General features: G+C 37.0%; 1 long non-coding RNA gene, 3 other non-coding genes and 1 pseudogene across 6 annotated transcripts; 4 read left to right on the top strand and 1 right to left on the bottom strand.

Moving 5' to 3' along the window:
* Window positions 1-2,718, bottom strand: part of LOC128022897 (EEF1A lysine methyltransferase 4-like) — a 47,418-nt pseudogene extending 44,700 nt beyond the window's left edge.
* A 1,242-nt stretch (window positions 2,719-3,960) lies between these two features.
* Window positions 3,961-10,027, top strand: LOC127935116 (uncharacterized). Of its 3 annotated transcripts, none has more exons than XR_008147982.1 (11): window positions 3,961-4,112; window positions 4,410-4,577; window positions 5,155-5,265; window positions 5,398-5,524; window positions 6,274-6,410; window positions 6,840-6,987; window positions 7,403-7,522; window positions 7,911-8,005; window positions 8,092-8,168; window positions 9,512-9,613; window positions 9,719-10,027. It is a non-coding gene; the product is annotated as an uncharacterized LOC127935116 (long non-coding RNA). The 3 variants fall into 3 exon arrangements; XR_008147978.1 differs by having other exon boundaries at window positions 3,968-4,112; window positions 4,389-4,577; window positions 5,398-5,499; XR_008147979.1 differs by having other exon boundaries at window positions 3,968-4,112; window positions 4,389-4,577.
* Window positions 4,733-5,062, top strand: LOC127940246 (small nucleolar RNA U85). The gene has a single exon (XR_008148955.1). It is a non-coding gene; the product is annotated as a small nucleolar RNA U85 (small nucleolar RNA).
* Window positions 6,456-6,754, top strand: LOC127940224 (small nucleolar RNA U85). Its single transcript, XR_008148953.1, has one exon. It is a non-coding gene; the product is annotated as a small nucleolar RNA U85 (small nucleolar RNA).
* Window positions 7,039-7,327, top strand: LOC127940235 (small nucleolar RNA U85). The gene has a single exon (XR_008148954.1). It is a non-coding gene; the product is annotated as a small nucleolar RNA U85 (small nucleolar RNA).
* Window positions 10,028-12,511: the final 2,484 nt, after the last annotated feature.

Below are 12,511 nucleotides of genomic sequence, written 5' to 3'. Positions count from 1 at the left end.
AAAACCATTACCATTTTTAGCAAATTACCCATTTTCACGTCTTTGTTTCCATTAACGGTCCAAGTTTACATATGCATACAGGTCGAGGGCAAGATGGGATCTGACCTGCCTTTCACTGTGACAGTATCTGCTAACGTTAACTGCAGGGATTCCACTTCTCCTCACGCAAGAAACTGTTACGCAACCACAGAAACTTGAGACACATGCAGCCTTAACAGCCTGTTCAGGAATCTGCCCTGAGCCACTGCATTATCGGTAAGGGAGGACACTTATGTTTTTATGGCAGTATCCTTGAGCATGGAAAAATAAAAGACAAAGACAGGGAAAAAGCTTGATGGAGAGAGACATCTCATAACCAAAGAATGCATGTAAATTATAACCCAATCCCAAGCAGTTCAGCAGCAATTTGGTGGAAGAAAAACAAATATTTTATGACCATATGATGAACAAAGAACTACAATATTAAATTCAGCAGCAATTTAGCGGTAAAAGGATCATGACTGGAGCATTACATAAAGGAAAGAGGTTTGTTACGTCTGTGAGAGGTGAAGCACACCAGAAAAGGGTGTGTGTAAGAACTCCTCGCCCTGTTCCCCAGTTGAGAAAGGTCACAGAGAGTGTAGCTGTTGTGTTTGTGAGGTTGGACTGTGGAGGAAACCTAAAATGGATGCAGAAAGGGTGTCTGTGTGGGGAGAGAGAATGAAAGGGAGAAGCAGAAAAGAAGAAATAAATTCTGATGAAATAAAGTGTGTTTTTCGTTAAATAATGTGTTTTAGCAAAATCCAACAATACTGAATCTGCCCACATTAGACTGAATCACAATCACAGCAATACAATTCCAAGGCTAATCACTTGTCTTTAAACACTATGCTAGGGACACGCTTCATTGATCCAAGATGCATGAGTAAAACTCAACATTGACCCAAACTATACCCTATCCAATGTGTTTTTATTACACCACTTTAAGTGTGTGAATAGTGCTTGATTGATTGGTAATTGTTTTGAGATATAGCTGAACCAGTCCTTGGGGGACAAGAGCTTGTGTCATTGCATTGAAGAGCAGATCTAGAGCTCAGAGTGCATGTCAGATGTCCACACTCATCTCTAACACAGCACCAGCTGAATACATAAATCCTGCTGTGAGTGAACTGACCAATACTGTCCCCTCGAGTTTGACTATAACATTGCAGCTACTGTATGTCTAAAAAAAGTGCATTAGCCTACAGCTCTGCAGAATGCTCAACACAAATAATTCACCTCATTGTTTGTCAACCAGATATTATCTTTCAAATATCGAAGCTGGATGTGTGAACGTTGATACTGCACCAAGAAACCAAGGTTCCATGTCTAGGCCAACCAAATGATAGGAAACCATTTTTAATCTTCTTCATGAGAAATATTCATTATATTTTGTAGGTTTCATTTGGAGAACTTTGGGGCACCATGCTTTTAAAAAGCTGTAAAAGCAAGGATGGTCATAGGTTCAAACCTGGAAGGAGTTCCCATCTAACCAATATTCCCCTGAGCAAGCCAATTAAATCCCAGGATACATCTCTGTAGGTCTCCTACCGTCTGGAGTAAAAAAAAAAAAAAATCTGCTAAATAACCAATATCAGGAGAATTATGATATAAATCTTTAACTAAAAATGTTACCAACCTAAATGTAACCATTAAACAACCACCACCTAGCTATTTGAAGATATAGCAATGAATAACTTAAATTAAATAAATTACTGTGCAGGATACACGCTTAAACCACATTTTATCATAATTTGCTCATTAAAGATGCATCTATTTTTTTTTTAATCATCTGAGCAGTACCAGTAGTTTTAGATTACACTTCACTGTGATTAGACAGCTGTAAATGACCGAAAGCATCGTTTTAAAAAACAGATTTGTATCATTAATACTGGTAGTAGTCTGGTCAATTGCATGATCCAGCATGTGCCTGGCCCATGAGAGAGTGACCTGCTCCGTGTAGATTAAATAGATTTACCAGAAGACTAATAGGGCTTGTCATTGTACTTTGCTGACCAAGTGATGTAATGCAATATTTTCCACAAATTTGTTCTAATGAAAAAACAATCATCTATTTCTTGGATGGCCTGGAGATGAGTACATTTTAAGCAAATCTTTATTTTTTGGTAAACTTTTTTTAAGGCATATTTCTCAAAAACAATGCAGTAGCAACCCCTGCTGACCATTGTGTAATATACACAATACAACGATATACGATGTGTCATAATGCTGATTTTGTTTTCTATGTGTCTAACTTACCTAGCATCAAATGTTTTCTTCCGTTCCCACGTGCTGTTTGACCGTTTATGTTCAAATTTAGTGAAGTCTCTGAACCACTCGAAGCTCTACTCTGTCCGATACCGCTCATTCCAGTAATGAACATCTTTATATCTGGCGACATTCCATCCTGCTATAAAATAGAAATGAAGGTCATACGTCTTATTAAAAGTTTGTTATTAAAACACGCGTTGCTATCATATCTGTTGTCGTGATAGTATAAAACTGACTGCACTATATTTTCACTATTTTATTTTATTTTTATTTATTTTTTAAATGTAAAATGCAAAGTTTTAAAATTGCTTGTCTTATTTTATTTTATAATACGAATTGTGCTATATAAATAAGCTTGCCTTGCTTTGCCTTGCCTAAGACAATGGCAAGTCCAGCTGTGACTGTATCAGATCTGTGAATACTTTGCATAATGTTGACTGGTTACATTAAACACTTATTTGGTTAAATAAAGTTTAGACCATGTCACACAAAAATAATGAAAAATATATATATATCGGTAACGTTACCCTGACTCTTACCAAGTCAATGTCTTTTTCACTTTTATCGTGAAACAAGTGCGTCTAAAACACCGAATAAAAGAACAAAATAAACTACTAGTGTGTATTTTAAAACAGATCTCGCGTTGTCCTGACAAGACAGCCCCATGTATGTATTTATTTATTTTTTATGGACGTGGTAATCATGACCATATACATATTGTATTTCTACTGTCTACGGTCTATGATAATGACACCACGAGTGGTAATTTAATGATGTGATGTCAAAATAAAAGTTTATTACAACGCAAGAGGTTGACGTTGGGAAATTAACCGCACTGGCATAAATCTGGAATACACTATATAGTTTAAATAATTATGAAAAAGTGGACACTTGTCATGATCAATGTTATTTGCATTTTGCCCAGGTCAACGGATTCAAAGGTTGATTCGTTGCAAGTTGGCTTCCAGTCGCAGTATTAATCGAATCTACGTCATAATTAAATTTAGTTTCCTGTCAATCGGCATGTTTTTTTTGTTTTTTTGTTTTGTTTTGTTCTTTGTTTCTGGTTTGGTATGTCTGTATAAATATTTGTTTGTATATTGATGGTTTTACACGTTTGTACCCAATGTTACCTTCAATAAAAAAAGACTACAATCGGGATTTTAAAGCTTCACGAACACTCCCTTCTTTGCTGAATAATTCATCTGCACCATTCGCAACTTGTAACTGTTTAATTTCCCTCCATTGTTATCCTAATGTTGCAACGATAGTCTTGTAAACTCGTGAAAACTTGGCTAAACGTTGATACAACGAAACTATTTTAAAATGTCTGGGCAACACAAAAATAAAGTAAGTGTTTAATTGAGTAAAATAGTAAAATAAAATAAAATAAAACAATCAAAATAACTCATATGTCACTTAAATTATACATTAAACAAAGCTATGTTATGGACTAAACAGCACTCCATAAAAATAAAATATGAGAGAAGTGAGATGATTAGGGCGGAAAATGAGAATTTCTGTACTTTTTAATAATACAAAATAATAATAATAATTTTGCTGTAAATGTATATGTTATATCACCTTTAAAATGTCAGTAAATTCTATTCTATACTTACAAATATTTATGAATCCAACCACCAGCGTTCTGTACTGATCAATTGGGCGTGGCGTTCGCGAGAGGGCGGAGCCATGGCGTACTTCCTTTGGCGCGCGCTGTGTGAAAGTTAAAGCTGCGACTCAAATCGTGCAGTCAGTCCAGTTTGCTTCATGTGGTTTAGTTCAGGTTAGGATTTGTTGGGAAAAAAATATTTTTTCGTACGGTGAGTGTTTGAATGTGTTGTTTTATTTATTTCAACTTTAAGAAGTGTGTAGTTTAGAATAAATGTAGATATGTCTGTTTGTACTGTGGTTAGCAAGCTAGCTTGCCCCGTCAAACAGAACATGCGTGTTTTGTTTAAGTCTAATGTAAACATAAATACTTGTTTCTATATGTTTTGGTTATGTTAGCCAAGATGATGCATTGATGATGCATGGTTCAGGATGTGCTGTCTGTCTACTAAACAAGGTTAAACTATATTTCCCACAATGTATCACAGTGCTCTATTTTCAATGGCCAGAGGCCTGTCGGTTTCCCTGTCGACCCTGCTCCTGTCTGGCTTCTTATCAGCCGCGGACCGCAAACAGCAGCTCAGTGCTAAGAAGATGAGTGTTTTCTTCTTTGCAAACTCACAGAAACCGTTGAGAGTGACTCATACAAGGAAACTATCGTCATGGCACCCAGCAAGGTACTGATGAATGTTATTCAGTTTTTTATTATTCATGGATTGTTTACACCAGTGGTTCTCAATTCCAGTCCTCACGACCCCCACTCTTTGAAGGGAGCATATAGGTTCCATTCAGATTGCCAGGACTGGAATTGAGAATCACTGGTTTATACTATGCCCTGTGATGAGAACAAGGCAAATACGAGCTGATTGGCTGGGATCTTGTGTTCTCTTGCTCTCTGACTGGTGGGTAATCTTGGCAGAGCAGTGGAGATTGGCTGTGCTGCTGTAAGGGCCCACCCATATTGATGTTAGCTGTCAAGCATAATACAATTCTCCTTTAGAAATGGACATTTGTGGATGATTTGGCAGCTTACAGTGTGTGTGTGTTTGAGTATGTCCCGATAGTGTGTGTGTGTGTGTGTAAATGTGTCAGTCAGCAAAGAGTCACAAATCTCCTAATGGGCCCACCAGCTGTGAATGCTTTCTTTGGTAATCTGAGGGCAACATCTACTGTTTCTAAGCTTTTAGTGTATACAATTTTGTTTATACACCATATTAAACATCTCTTTGTTTTTGTCTCATGGTCACAAAAAAGCTTCCAATAGGACGGTGAGCAAGAGAAAGTTCTTCAGTGTTTGACTCAACTGCTGCAGCTGGACACTCGCACAATGTGGAGTCTGTCTCTAGTGGAAGAGGAGTTTGTCAGGTAAAAGACTGTATTTCCTCTTAAAATGTCAACCCTTTCTCTGTTTAATCTTTTTAGCTCTGTATGTCTTAATATATCATTTTGATTGTGTCAGTCTCTACTTGACTTATGTTTTGTCTTTTTTTTATGTAGCTGTTTGACATGCTGTTGCTAAAACTCCTGGAAAACCCCACCATAAGCCACGTGAAGAGCGAGTCCACCAGAGTTGCCATCATTCATGTGCTAGGAATCACAGTGAAGAAATACAATCACATGTTGGGTAGGGCTATATACTGAACAAAATTATAAACGCAACACTGTTTTTTTCCTCATTTTTCATGAGCTGAACTCCGAGATCTAAGACTCTTCTATGTACACGAAAGGCCTATTTCTCTTAAATATTGGTTACAAATCTGTCTAAATCTGTGTTAGTGAGCACTTCTCCTTTGCCGAGATAATCCATCCACCTCACAAGTGTGCCATATCAAGATGCTGATTAGACAGCATTATAATTGCACAGGTGTGCCTTAGGCTGGCCATAATAAAAGGCCAAATGTGCAGTTTTATCACACAGCACAATGCCACAGATGTAGCAAGTTTTGAGGGAGCGTGCAATTGGCATGCTGACTGCAGGAATGTCCACCAGAGCTCTGCCCTACAAAGGCAAAAGACCTTAATAATATCTGATTTATCTGTGGTAGTAAATAAAAATGTATAACTTGGTCTATATTAATGAATGGGCATTTGCAGTGTAGCAGCACTCATAAAATATTATTTGATTTTAGGTGTATAATTAAAAGTTTAAGGTTGTTATTATATCTTTTGGCTTGTATCTGTCAAATCCAAAGAAATTTATTTTTCCATGTATTTACCACTATATATTCACTTGACATTTTTGAGGTTGTGTTTCCAGCAAAGTAACTATGTTGGTTTTAATGTAACATCTTATTACAATAAAATAACATTTTTATTATACTGCTCACCTGAGATAATTTTCATCCAAATCAAAACTCCATGTGTGTGTTCCAGAGAGATTGGTCAGAAGTCAAGTGAGGAACTAGCCAGAGAAGGTTCAGGTGTGAAGCTTTTTGTCTGAACCTAGTACTCTGGAACCCTAAACCATGATCCCAAACATCAGTGTTCTCCTTACACACCTGGATGGAGAGGTACAGTCACATGTTGTCTTTCATCACTTCTTTCATTGGATGCTTGCCCAGTGATGAGACCAAGGCGAATATGAGCCCATTGAATTGGAGTCTGAGCTCTCCTGCTTTCCTGTTGGCTGGTAATCTTGGCTGGGCAGTGAAAATTTGCTGTCTTGCTGTAAGGGCCTGCCTACATTCAATAAGCCCCTTCCTCTGAGTTTTCTATCCTTTAAAGAAATGGGGATGAAAAAGGGTGGGGCTTACAGTGTGTGTGTGTGCGCGCATGTGTACGGTCACAGGTTGAATCTCAGTTCTCTGCAGTAATTCTTTGGGCATTGAGCACTCTCTTTGGTAATCTGAGGGCATTCATTTACAATTAAGCTGTGAGTTTCAGAGCTTAAAGCTTCTGTTTGTGTGTGCTCTGTTAACATGCTGTTTGTGTTTTGACAGAGTCCGAGTCTGCAGGTGGCTGTGTGTGAGGGTTTTGTCTGGTGATGAGCTGGATGATTCTGGTCATGCAAGCAGAGATCGTTTCCTGGAAATGCTGCAGGAGCACATCCATGATGCCCACTCACATGTCAGAGCACATGTGCTTCAGGTCTAGAATGATTCTTTTGAACTGATTTAATGTCACAGCATGAAACATTTTGCCCAATGATGACACCAAGGCGAATGCGAGCTCGTTGGGTAAGAGTCTGAGCTCTTCTGTGCTCCTATTGGCTGGTAATCTTGGCTGGGCAGGGGAGATTTGCTGCTTTGCTGTAAGGGCCCGCCTACATAAAGCAAGTTCTTCCTATCAAGCTCTTCCTCAGAGAAATGCAGGAGAGATTTGGGAAGGATGATCATAATGTGTGTGTGTGTGTGGACACAGGTTGAAGCTCAGTTCTCTATAATGTCCAATGAGCTATGAGCTAGTTCTTTTTTGTAATCTGAGGGCATTCTTTTCTTTATCATGTTAAGGCATGGTGTGCATTATTAAGATCTGTAACTTCATATCGTGTGTCTGTGTTTAGTACTGAGAAGGAGGTGGTTCTCGGTAATTTGGACATGCTATGGGAGAGAAGGTTGCAGAATATTATTTGCTGGCTCAAGACACATTTATCACCATCGCTAACATAACAGACCATGTGAGGGTATGTATTTACACTTTATGTATATACTAATACTTCAGCTGTCTGTCCCTAGCCATCGCTGATGGTATGTTCTTTAAGCTCTTTTTGCCATTTACACATCTCTTACTAGCTTTGTCTTTGGTAATTGATCACAAGTTTTGGTTGGTTTCTAATAAATGCTGTACCAAAAACTTTCCCCCAACACATCCTCTTTTTTTTTTATGTAAATGCAAAGTAGCCGCATGTGTCCATTTAAAGGGGACATCAGATGCTAAATTTACTTTTACCTGGTGTTTGCATATAAATGTCTTAGCCAGTGTATGGACATAACCACATTACAATTACAACATTACAACTCCCAAGATGAGATGACCTAAATATAACACTCAATTTAATTTTTTTTTCTCAGGATAACGCAATTTACAACCTGCTGCCAGACATCATCAGCTGATTATCTGATCCTGAATGTGGAATGAAGGAGGGGGACTTCAACACCATTATGAAGTGAGATATGATTTATGCTGCTATTGCAGTTTAACTTTTTCTGCATGACAAACCATAAATCACTTCTATTTAACTTTCTCTTTCAGATAACTCCTCTCCTACATCACTAAAGAGAGACCGAGAGTTTAGTGGAGAAGCTCTGCCAATGATTCAGAACCGCAAAGTGGGTATCAGACACACACAATATGCTATTTGCTTTATTTTGACCTACAGTCTCCCAATGGAAACCGTGTTCTAAAAACACCTTTCCCGTTCATCACCAAATCAGAAAAGTTTTACCTGGTTTTAGAAGATTTTTTCCATTATTTTGCCTACTTCAAACATGAAAGGTAACTTGGGCTAATGTAGTTACCCAAAATCTAATTTAATAGTTTTCATGGTGCACAGGAAAACATTGCTAGAACAACATTTGTGAGATTGGACTCCTTTATGATAGATGATCGGTATGAAGGACCAGGGGCCTGTACCATGAAGCTAGATTAGATGGCTAGCCAGCTATGTTTCAGCTTAGTTTCAGCCAACCCTGGGTTTTAGGTACTATGAAAGTAGCTTGGCTTTAATCGGTGTTCGTTGCCATGGTATCTCACGCTGGATTCAAGAACTCAAACTGAAGGTGAACCAATCAGATGTGAGAGAAGTGACACATGTCAAACACAAAGTCACTCCAGTTTATCTGGCTCCAAATTAAAGGTCACTTATGCTTAAAAAAAAAAAAAATGAAAGAAGTCTGGCTTTTATGATAATAACAGAGTCATTTTATGATTTATATAATTATTGTGATTCATATCATTTATCTCTTACAAGCAATTTTAGTTATTATAGACTGTACAAGCAATTACAGTTATTATAAATTATTTTAAATAAATATTAATGTATACAGATCATGTAATATAAATAAGCTGTAGTATCAAAAGATACTTAACTATTTTAAAAATTACAAATCTGAACTTACATGTTCAAGTCTTTATCACTATATATTTTCAAATGTATAAACTAAGTTAACAAGTTCCACTTGTGACTACACTGATGGAGCAAGATCATTTATTTTATTAGTCCTCCTTCATTTTTCATATGACATTTAAATTTGTCATTCTTCAATCTCTTAACCTTTAGCAAAACCTTTAACCTTTAGTTTTGAATCTCGCTGGGTCTCTTACGAGAAGTAAATCAAACTTGCTTTGTAATGCAAGGCTCGTGATTGGCTGTTCGTCAGTGATGTCACACATTCATGTGCACGCGCTCCACAAACTCAGGATCAAAGCCCGAATTGACAAAGAAAGTTGATGAACAGCATCATGGTACCAACAAAGTCAGATTGGAGAGGTTTGGTTTTGTCAACTCAAAACTAATCCTGTAACTCTGAATTTGTTTAGCTACCATCATGGTACAGGCCCCTGGTCTCTCTCTTATGTGATCTTGTCCTGTTTCCTGTTTGCAGGACTTTTATTAATGAATCTCATTGTATATTCACACAATTCATAATGCATTCATCTCTATATCCTTCAGGGCGTGACAAACCGAACTTAGATGACATTGACCTCACAACCCCAAGGAAATCTTGCTCTCATCCCAAACCTGCCATCGCCTTCACCAGTGATGAGGAAGAGGGTCAGTCACTTTAACATGACTATCATTTTAGTCATTTATTCCAAGTTAATAGTGCAGTAAAGCACTTTTGCTCATTTAACATGCTTTATTTTAATTCTTTTTCAGATGCTGTCATGACTGAGAGTGAGATGCCAACACCCATCGCTCGCATGTGACAATGAGCACTTTTTTTTTTTTTTTTTTTTTAAATACCTCTATGTAATTTGGTTTTAGACAGATGAGGTCTGTGACTGTAATTTTTAATTGTTTAATGTTTTAGTTGCCATCAAATATGCTATATCGGTGTCTGTAGGTTTTTATTAAACTTTTTCCATGGAGCTGAATTGTGTTTTTGGGCAGTTTTTATTGCAGCCCAAGTTTGTTGCAACGAAAAGGGAAAAAAACGATGATTAAAGGGCCTGAGTCTAAAAATGAGATGCTGATCCGTGTGAAAGTTTCATTTGTGTCGCTGCCTAATGTAGGGTAAGAGAAACTACCTCAGTTGCTTTAGTTTACAATGTCTAGGCCACATTTAAAACCTTGCAATGAATATGTGCTTTGCAAAGACTCTGTCCGAAAATCTCCCAGAAGCATGAACTGCATGAGTGAGGCTGGTGGCTGCAAATGTGCAGCTTTTAGCATCTGCAACTTCTGTGATTATGAGAGCAGACGGGTTTACAACATACCAGTTCCTCAGCAGTTTAATTTCACCAAAGATGCGTTTGATTTACTTTAAACTGGATAACACACATTGTACATTAACACTGAATAAACGTCTCAAAAAAAAGGTTAAGACTTTGACTGGATAATACTGCTGGGGAAACAGCACTCTGGACCAACCTAAAGTTGAAGTGTGTAATTTTTTTAACAGTTTAAAAAAAGTTCTCAAACAGATATGCAGTCTGTTATTTTCATGTAATGGCTGATAACCGAATGATGGCAGATATTTACCCTTCATACTATTTTATCTAAATAAATTAAAAATAAAACATGTTTTGAATGCTGCAAATAAACTGAATTTGATATTAAATGACTGAGAATGTTGACCTGGACCTGAATGCTGTAGTGATCACAGCAGAATCAGACTGATTCATCTGCTCCAGGTCTCGTCCTCATCTTTGTATGTGGTTTTTGACAGGTTTAAGTTGAACACTGTCTTGTGTGCAGGAGAGCCATTAACCCACAGGTGATGTGGAAATGGAAAGAAAACGGTTTGTGGGAAAATCAGGCGAAGTCAAGCTAAAACTGGAAAACTGAAACATTCCATCTCTTTATACGCAACGTTTCCACATGTCTTCCCACTATATGATGCATAATACAGAAGACTGATAAATGGATCTAAAAACCTGTAGTGCTTCAGCTGGCCTGAAGGTGGAGGCATTTCGTGACAATCAATTTGCAGAACTCATTTCCAGTTACATGCAATATATATTTTAGTAAGTTTAAATGATTATGAGTAACTCAAAATGTATAAGCCTTGCAGTTCAAATGTTTTTTCTTCTTTTATTTGTAAATTGTAGAATCATTTATTAATAATAAGCATTTATATCATTAGAAGCCTCTTGTTTTGAGTCAAACTGAAGCATTTTTTGAGTGACATTTTGTTAAAGATAACTTTTCTCTTCCAAACACAGGGTGATCCTTTTTTTTCCACAAGAGCATAATGCCATGTGACTGATGGCAGACAAAAATCTGATCTATGCTGAATGATGAGAGGATTGTGTGTTTATAAAGATTTCTGGATTTGTGTAAATTTTACTCAGGAAAGCTGGGACTTTTCAGGTGATAAATCTGTTAGTAAATTAGTTTTATCCCTAATAGGGAAAAACAGCATAACTTCAGCAAACAGGCCTGTAGCTTGTCAGAAATAATGCTAATAATGATGCAACTATTTTTGAAAAATGAAAGCATATATTTTTCAAACTGCAAATTGTTTTAACCAAGCTGTAAATTCCCCCACACTGATTATTCTAGGACTATAAAGGGAGAAATGTAGTGGTGCAGCACACTCACTGACTGCAGTAATGAGACAGGTGCTGCTTAATTGACCTGTTAATGGGGCTTATGCTTATCAGATGGAAAATAAAGCCACAGACTTTATAACTGAAATATCAAGCAAAAATATACCAGAACTCAACATATTCAGCTGCTTCGTGGTATGTCGTTAAATCAGACTTTAGATGTTTGTTATGACAACCTGAAAACAACAGCTTGTTTGTGAATGCAGAGCGAAAGCAATTCGTTAGTTTTGGTTTGGCGCAATTGATTAGAACGGTTTAAATGGCAAACTAAAAAAACCTGTGAGCCGCTTACCTGTCCTGACAAAAAAGTACTATGGATGGTACTAGAGTATAGAGTATGAGTATAGAATATGGTACTAGTATATCACAGTACCATAGTACTGTGATATACTGTGAGTTCCAAGTCTGTGACCACTATGGAAATAAATACCATAAAGAACACGATATATATGAGAACATTCATTTTTATTAATACAGTACACTGTGCACTGTTTTTAAAACTTGAATGCCATTGGTTGTAAAATTTCTACAAATAAAAACTTTTAAAAAAAAAATTTTTATATAGATTTTTAGGTTTTTAAAACCGGTAACTGTTTAAATCATATCAACACATGGTGATGTGATGTGACAATTTTTTTAATTCATACATGCTCCTTATAGCCTCTAAATTGATTATGTTTGAAATAGTTTTAGATGTAGTACAAAGTTTCCCAGTGAATATGTCAAATACGTCAAGTATTTCAAGTTGACTACAAGTTTGCATGGTTCTTCAGAAAATACCTTATTGCATAGTCAAAAAGTGTAGTACCTTGGTGCTTTAGTTAGACAGCATCTGAGTCAGCTGTAAGCGCCTATGATGCCTAGAAATGCTGTCTAGGTAGGAAGTGCACTTGGTTTT

Source organism: Carassius gibelio, chromosome A2, assembly GCF_023724105.1.
Source record: "Carassius gibelio isolate Cgi1373 ecotype wild population from Czech Republic chromosome A2, carGib1.2-hapl.c, whole genome shotgun sequence".
NCBI lineage: Eukaryota > Metazoa > Chordata > Actinopteri > Cypriniformes > Cyprinidae > Carassius > Carassius gibelio.
This window is presented reverse-complemented; position numbering and strand designations above follow the sequence as displayed.